The sequence below is a fragment of the Mus musculus genome, chromosome 7 (assembly GCF_000001635.26).
Source record: "Mus musculus strain C57BL/6J chromosome 7, GRCm38.p6 C57BL/6J".
Taxonomy (NCBI): Eukaryota; Metazoa; Chordata; class Mammalia; order Rodentia; family Muridae; genus Mus; species Mus musculus.
The window spans coordinates 30,666,739-30,674,247 of NC_000073.6; the positions used below are offsets into that span (position 1 = coordinate 30,666,739).

At 43.1% G+C, this 7,509-nt stretch overlaps 1 long non-coding RNA gene across 2 annotated transcripts; it reads right to left on the reverse strand.

The window, feature by feature from the left end:
• Positions 1–3,983: 3,983 nt before the first annotated feature.
• Positions 3,984–4,867, reverse strand: Pmis2 (PMIS2 transmembrane protein). Of its 2 annotated transcripts, none has more exons than NR_027849.1 (2): positions 4,762–4,867; positions 3,984–4,442 (listed from the first exon to the last, which is right to left on the reverse strand). It is a non-coding gene; the product is annotated as a PMIS2 transmembrane protein (long non-coding RNA). The 2 variants fall into 2 exon arrangements; NR_027848.1 differs by having other exon boundaries at positions 4,628–4,867.
• Between the last annotated feature and the right edge of the window lie 2,642 nt (positions 4,868–7,509).

A 7,509-nucleotide genomic window follows, 5' to 3' on the forward strand; every position in this document is an offset into this window, starting at 1 on the left:
ATACTTAATTTTGATATTGCAAAGACACAATTGAGAGATTTCAAACTTCCTTTAAAAAGTTTTAGAGGCTTACAACATTAAAAAAGGTTAAACATTACTGGCTTAGAGATGTCTCTCCTTGCCTAAGGTCTATTTAGGCTGACAGATGATTTAAGAATATATGTCTATCTTTGCTTTTGCTAGCATTATGAAACTAGTTTTTTAATAAACTGAGTCATATGGGAAACTGTTATGTTCTACAATGACACACCATATATAGGTCAGAAACGTTCCCAGTCTCTTTATGGATTAAAAAGCTTTGTTTTGACACTAAGAGAAGTCCAGTTTAAAATCCTTATTTTAAATCTAAACGTAAAAGAAAAAAATCTAAACATAACAGCTATAATATGTGAAGTTCTAATCTTATGAAGCTTACTAAATTACTGTAAACTATTGAGGATAATTAAAAAATGCAAGTTAATATAATCAAATTCTTCAATATCTTCAGAAGTATATTTATAGTCATGATAAACACTAAAAGCAGAGAAGGATGGTTTAACTCAGGTATGTTTGGTAGGTACCAGCTATAATCTGTTAGAGATCTTTTGAATATGTCATTTAAGATGTTTAAACTTATTATGACTGACAGAGACTCCCAGATCCTAGCAGTGACACCCCCTGCCAAGGTTTCCAAGAAGATAATGGGCACAGGGGTTTGGTGTATAAAGGACTCCATCTGGGTTGTGGTAATGCTAACCACTGGGCAAGACTGCCCCACTGCTAGGGCTCAGCCCTTTTGGACAAGCAAGACATGGAAGAATTGATTATCCTACTTTGCCTAGATAAGGTGAGGTCAGTCTCTCCCATGTTCTCCTCCTCAGAGAAGCCTCTCATCTTTGGGCCTAATGTCCAATGACTGCCTCTGTTCCCAGAGCCATGCAGACAGTCTGAGACGACTGGCTAGGGAATGGACTATGGACTAGTCTCTGTCTTTTTAATGGATACATAGGTTATATAGACTATAATTTATCCTTCTCAGTTCTCTGATCACATTGACAGCTAGGCTAACTGTAGCTTGTCAGCTAGGGAACAACAGGCAACTAGCTCCTGATCCAGGTAATCACCCACTGTGTCAGTTCGTCAGTCAGTTCATTAACTAGTTAAAGCTACTAGGTCTCTTATTAACAGAGGACAAATGGGTTTGCCTTGCTCACAGACCTCGTGTTAAAAGATAAACAGATTGTAGATGTAACTTTTCACTAAAGAAACATGTTTTATACTTTTGCTAAGACTTGAAGACATGTGTCTATTTCTGCTGTCTTGCAGATACTTGTTGACTGCTTCTTCTACACTGTTATTTTAATACAATGGTAGTGCTAATATACCTCCTTTTATGAACTGAAAAATTCACGTAATCTTCAGGGAATCAAAGAAGTCCCAAGACTTGAATCCACATAAGCACACCTGCCTGTTCCTGAAAATGGAACTTTTCCTTGGTCGTGGAACTTCTTTCCTTCCCCAGTTACCAGAAATTTTTAACTTCTGTTTCTAGTCACAGCAGATTTTCACTTGGCTGACATCCAGGGATCACCTGTAGATTGCAGGCTACTGAGCTTTGACTTGCTGTAGCTGATATAAACCAGTCCAGGCGATGGGACTGCTTTCTGTCTTTCAGCTTTTAATAAATACCCCATTCATTTCAGCCTTCCTTGGCCCTGAGAACATCCTAATATCAACTGGTCTCAGACAGAAGATACAAAACCCATCAACAAAACCAAGGAACCTCTCCCATAGTTTGAGTTGACAACTCAAACTTGTAAGAGAAGAAGGGGGATGTTCCAAGAATAAGGATGGATTTCACAGGGCTAAGGAGTCAGGGAGTGTAGCTGGTGTACTATGCATGAAGTTTGGAGTTCGGTCCCGAGCACTGCATAAACTGGCTGTGGTTGTGCTTACTGTAATCCTTCACTCAGCAAGTGGAGTAAGGAAGATCAACTCAAGGTCATTCCTAACTACAAATCAAGTTGGAGGCTAGCCTGGGCTATGTAGGTCTGAGACTGTCTCAAAGCACACACACAAATACACATGATAGATAGGTGATAAATAATAGGTAATTATAGATGATTAATAGTGATTGATTAATAGATTGATAGCTAGCTAGCTAGCTAGACTGATTGATAAACTGCTTTTGCAAAAGACCAGAGTTTAGTTCCCAGAACCCATGTCAGGTGGCTCATAACATCCTATAATTCCAATTACAGGGGATCCAATGGCCTCTTCTGGCCCCAGCAGACACCACATACACAGACATACATTCATACACATAAATTTTATATCTATATATCATCTATATATTTATATCATCTAGATAAATGTGTGTGTGTTGTGTGTGTGTGTGAGAGCGAGAGCGAGAGCGAGAGCGAGAGAGAGAGAGAGAGAGAGAGAGAGAGAGATCTTGGGCCAGGCATGGTAGGGAGTGCTTTTAACCCACTACTGGGAAGGGAGAAGAGGCAGGTAGGTCTCTGAGTTCGAGGCCAGCCTGGTCTACAGAGCAAATTCCAGAACAGACAGGGCTACTCAGAGAAACCAATTGTGGTACTATGAAGAATGAAGCAAAAGAGGGAAACTTGAGTCAGCTATGGAACCCTGGACAAGAAAACAAGACAGCTGTGATTTGACAAGTAGGTGAGCAACACTGCCACCTTTTGGTAGTTAACAGCAACTTCATCTGTGTTAGTGGGTGTGTGCCTGTGCTAGCCTGTGAGTGTTTGGAGGTAAGAGGTCATCAGTAGGTATTTGCCTCTACTGTCGGCCAACTTAGGTTTTTTTTTTTTTTTTTTTAGACAAAGCTCACAGAACCCGGAGCTTGCCAACTAAACTAGCCCAGTGAGTTCCCAGGATCTGTGCCTTCCTCCTGGGATACAGACAGGCCACAATCCCTGGCTTTTACATGGGTTTGCTGATCCAAACTTATACTTGTGCAGCCAGAGGGTTCAAGGCCTGGCTGTCTCTGCTAGGTAGTGCCACCTCTACTGATTCTCGTTTGCTATCCAGACTCTACTGAACTGGACTGCTAGTGTATCTGTGAAGTGTTTGCAAGTGGATGGAGCTGCTGCTGCCGACCTGTGAACTGAACTGCCAAACACAGAAGGGAGTTGCTCCAAAGAACCTTTTTTTTTTTTTTTTAAGATTTATTTATTTCATGTATGTGAGTACACTATTGCTGTACAGATGGTTGCGAGCCTTCATGTTGAAGGGAATTGAATTTTTAGGACCTCTGCTCACTCTGGTCAACCCCGCTCTCTCAGTCCATGCTTGCTCCGGCCCAAAGATTTCTTTATTATACTTAAGTACACTGCAGTTGATTTCAGATGCACCACAAGAGGGCGTCAGATCTCATTATGGGTGGTTGTGAGCCACCATGTGGTTGCTGGGATTTGAACTCAGGACCTTCAGAAGAGCAGTCAGTGCTCTTAACCGCTGAGCCATCTTGCTAGCCCAAGATAGGGTTTTTCTATTACACAGCCCTGGCAGTCCTGAAACTCACTATCTCTGGCTGGTCTAAAACTCATAAATCCATCCTGCCTCTGCCTCCTGAGTGCTGAGATTAAAGTCATGTGACAGCACACGTGGCCAAGGTTTCTGGTTTTTTGCTTTTTGTTTTTTTCCTGCTCTGAGACACCAAAAGCCCAGCACCTCAGCTTGAGAGGGAAGTCATGTAGAGTAAACACACATTCAGATTCCTAAACACACTCCCATCTTATTATGAATTATTATGTATACTTTACAACAAAAACAGGTTCAGGAAATCAAAGACGTGCAATTTTAAAAAATATGTGTGTGTGTTTGTAAGTGTCTCTGCTTCCCAAATTCTGGGATTATAAATGTGTGCCACAGAGCCTGGCACCATTATTGCAGTCTGACTTTCACAGGGTCTAAGCCAACATAGCTCCAGTGAAACTATTATTGATCCAGAGAAACATCTACACCCAGACACAGGCAAAGCCGGGATATTCCCTTCAATTTTATTGGGCTCAGAAATGTGATTTTTTTTTTTTTCATGAAAGAGCAGCTCAGTGGCTTATGCAGATTTAGAACTTGAGATGTGGACTTCCAAGATGCTTTTAGACAGCCGTGGAAGACAAATGAGAATGAACTGGTGGAGTGTAGTCAGGTGGCCTGCCTGGGGCCGTTTTTTGGATGTTGAGTTTTTTGGTTGGTGGGTTTCTTGGCAAGGGCATTTCTGAAGCTCTGAGTTTCTTCTTGATGGCTGGTCAAAGTCTAAGTGAGCATGTCTGTTGGGGGAGGAGCCCGTAGATGCTGATGTGTAGCTTTCATAGGACTAGGACAAGTATATAAATGATGCCTACAAAGGCTACTATGGCCAACATATTAAACCACATAGTTCGAGATGAGTTCCGGTAGGCGTCTTCCCAGTTGCTGCATTTATTGGCTTCGTTGGTCTGTAAGGGTAGGAGCATGAGTATGGGTTTCTGAGACAAGAAGCTCTTGGAAGGAGGGTTGGAGCCCTATAGCCACTGTGGGAAGAGCCCGACCCAAGACCTAGGACACAAACAGTTGCAGGTGGCAAGCAGAGGATAGGATGAGCAGTGGAGGCGGGCGGGGGGTGGGGCGGGGATACTTTTACCTGGATGCTGAAGTATATGGCTAATATCCCAAAGGGTAGGAAAAGAATCATCGCCAAGAGAGCCAGCATGACATAATTCCGAGCGTAAAATTTCAGTTCATCTGGAGTCTGTGGACGGTCTAGTGGCTTCCTACCTGGGGCTCCTTGTTCGTCTGTATCCATGATCTTTTCACTCAATGACAGATCCTGGTGTCTTGAAAATAGAGACCCAGATCCACCGAACTTCCCCGGGCCCTACCCAGAATCCTAAGAGCTGCGCAGTCAAAGGACATTCTTCACAATGGCTGTAAGGACATCTCCAGTCCTGATTGGCTACTCTCAAGAGGTGGGCGTGGTCGCGCTGTTTTTAGACAGTTGGTGCCAAGGAAGTGTGGTGCTGTGACAACTTTGTTCTTGTACCCTCACAGGGATTGATTGTGGGAAAGTCTGCCTCTTGCCTCTTTCTTCTGCCGAGTACCAAGGGATAGGAGAAGGAAGGCCTCAGAAGAGTAGGTAGATAAACCTGTGAGAAAGCTAGATTTAGCCAGGCATTGTGGCGACCATCTTTAATCACAGCACTTGAGAGACTGAGGCAGATCTCCCAATCTCTGTAAATGCAGTGCCAACTTGGTCTACACAGCCAGTTCTGGGACTACATAGTGATGCCCTGTCTCAAAATAATGCCTGCCAGGTCTCAATAGCAAAATCTTACCTGTAGAAAGAAAGATAAGTGGTAGATAGATAGATAGATAGATAGATAGATAGATAGATAGATAGATAGATAGATAGACAGATAGATAGATTGATAGATAGATAGAACCGAGTGAGCTGTGGCCACTTATAATCCCAGCATTTGAGAAAGGATTTCATATAGCCCAGGCTGGCCTGGAATTCACTTGACAGCCAAGAATGAGTTTGATCTCTTGACCCTCTCTTTTCTGCCTTCTGAAGTATAAGGATTGCAGACATACTCCCTATATATCTGGAAGAAAAATTGTATGTATGTATGTATGTATATATGTATGTATGTATGTAAGAACTGCCTTAAAGTGGAATGCCACTTAAATGTAGATATAGCTCAATGGTTTTAGTCCCCCAGAACTGTTTATAAAAATACAAATGGCATAGGAAGTCATCAGGGTGTACTCTTCAGATTGCCCCAGGTTCCTGCTGCCTCACTGCTACGCACACTCCAGTGAAGTTTGCTTGGCAGGCCGAGAAGCCTGGGAGCACTCATGAGGCAAAGAGTTTCAAGGAAACTCACCTCCTGGAACTTTGGCGTTCTCATAATCCGTATATTCATACCCTATCCCCGCGTTAGTGTGGTGTATGGATCCACGTGCTCTCTTTTACTATTGTCTTATTATAAGTGCCTTTAAAGATTGAATTCTGACATAGCTAAGCCTTCGCCAGTGTTCCAATGTCCCAGAAAGACCTTAAAGCCGACAAACTGGGAATTCAGTAGGAATCCAGTGAGGTTACCTATTCAGTAACATTCAGATTTACTTCTAGTAGAGACAGTGAAACTAATTAGGCATTACAAAGAACCTAGCCATAATAGCTCAGGGCTGGTCTGCAGAGTGTTTACTTGAGGCAGTAGCCAGTCTCACCCAAACACAATGGCCTAGCTAATCCGTGGGTTTACCATGTAAAAGTTAGGGAATCCCACTGAGACAGGGATCTTCACTACAGCCAGGTATAGCAGGCTACAATGCATATTAGAAGTAAGTTGGTGAATTCTTCTGACAAATGGAGATTCTCCACAGATACTTAAAAGTTACACTCATACAGGAATTTATCAGGGCCTAGGAAATGGGGGGGGGGGGTTGTGGTATTGCATTGTTCATGAGAAGGTCTGCTAGAGCAGAACCCCCTGGTGCTAGCTTTCACAAGGCTCAAAGAGGTAGCAATAATTGTGACTAGGGTGTGAAATCTTTACCTGTCACTAAGCTGACCCTAGGCAGGACTGCTTTATCTTTACTGTGAACATTTACCTGGTTCCTGTAAGTCCTTTTGAAGTCATTCCTTTGTTTTGTGTCAGGCAACTTCAATGTACTTTGCCTGCTGTGACTTTCTACCCCCTTTATTTTCTGTATTATATAAGACTGGTACTCACTTTGTGACAATACATTCAGATTCTACACAATCTCCTGTGTGCATCTGTCTGTCATTCGCCGACTCCTTGCCCATCTGCACCCAGAGACCCGTTCAACGCAGACAAGGGGCCCAAGAGGGTCTGCGGCACCTCACGAATATACTTCTTGCTAGTTATTCAGTCAGTTACTGAAACTATGAAGGAACTCTGCAGATGCCATTGAGATTGCCAGTCAGAGCCGGGTGGTGGTGGTGGTGCACACCTTTAATCCCAGCACTTGGGAGGCAGAGGCAGGCAGATTTCTGAGTTCCAGGCCAGTCTGGTCTACAGAGTGAGTTCCAGGACAGCCAGGGCTACATAGAGAAACCCTGTCTTTGGGGGGGGGGGGGATCACCAGTTAGTTGACCTTGTGTTGGAAAGAATATGGTTGTGAGGCTAAAATAATAAAGTGAGTTCTTAAAGGACCTTGGTCTTATTGACCAAAGAGACTTGTGGACTGGATGCAAAAGAAAGCTGCTTGTTTAGGACTTGAAGCTATAAGGAGTTACATAGTAAGGGATACAAACCTTTAGCTAGCCATCAGGAACAGCAGGCTTCTGAAATCAGCCATGACCATATTCATTTGGAAGACGGCCTGAATGTTGAATGAGAATTTAGCAGAGGGAACACCTTATTTTAACCATAGGAGATCCTGACCGGAAAGCTGGCACATAGACCTGCAAGTCGGTAAGTAAGCTTATGGAGATTGTTGTGCTCTGGTGGAAAATGAATCATATTTTTCAAGCAACGTGGTAATTAGCGATTCATG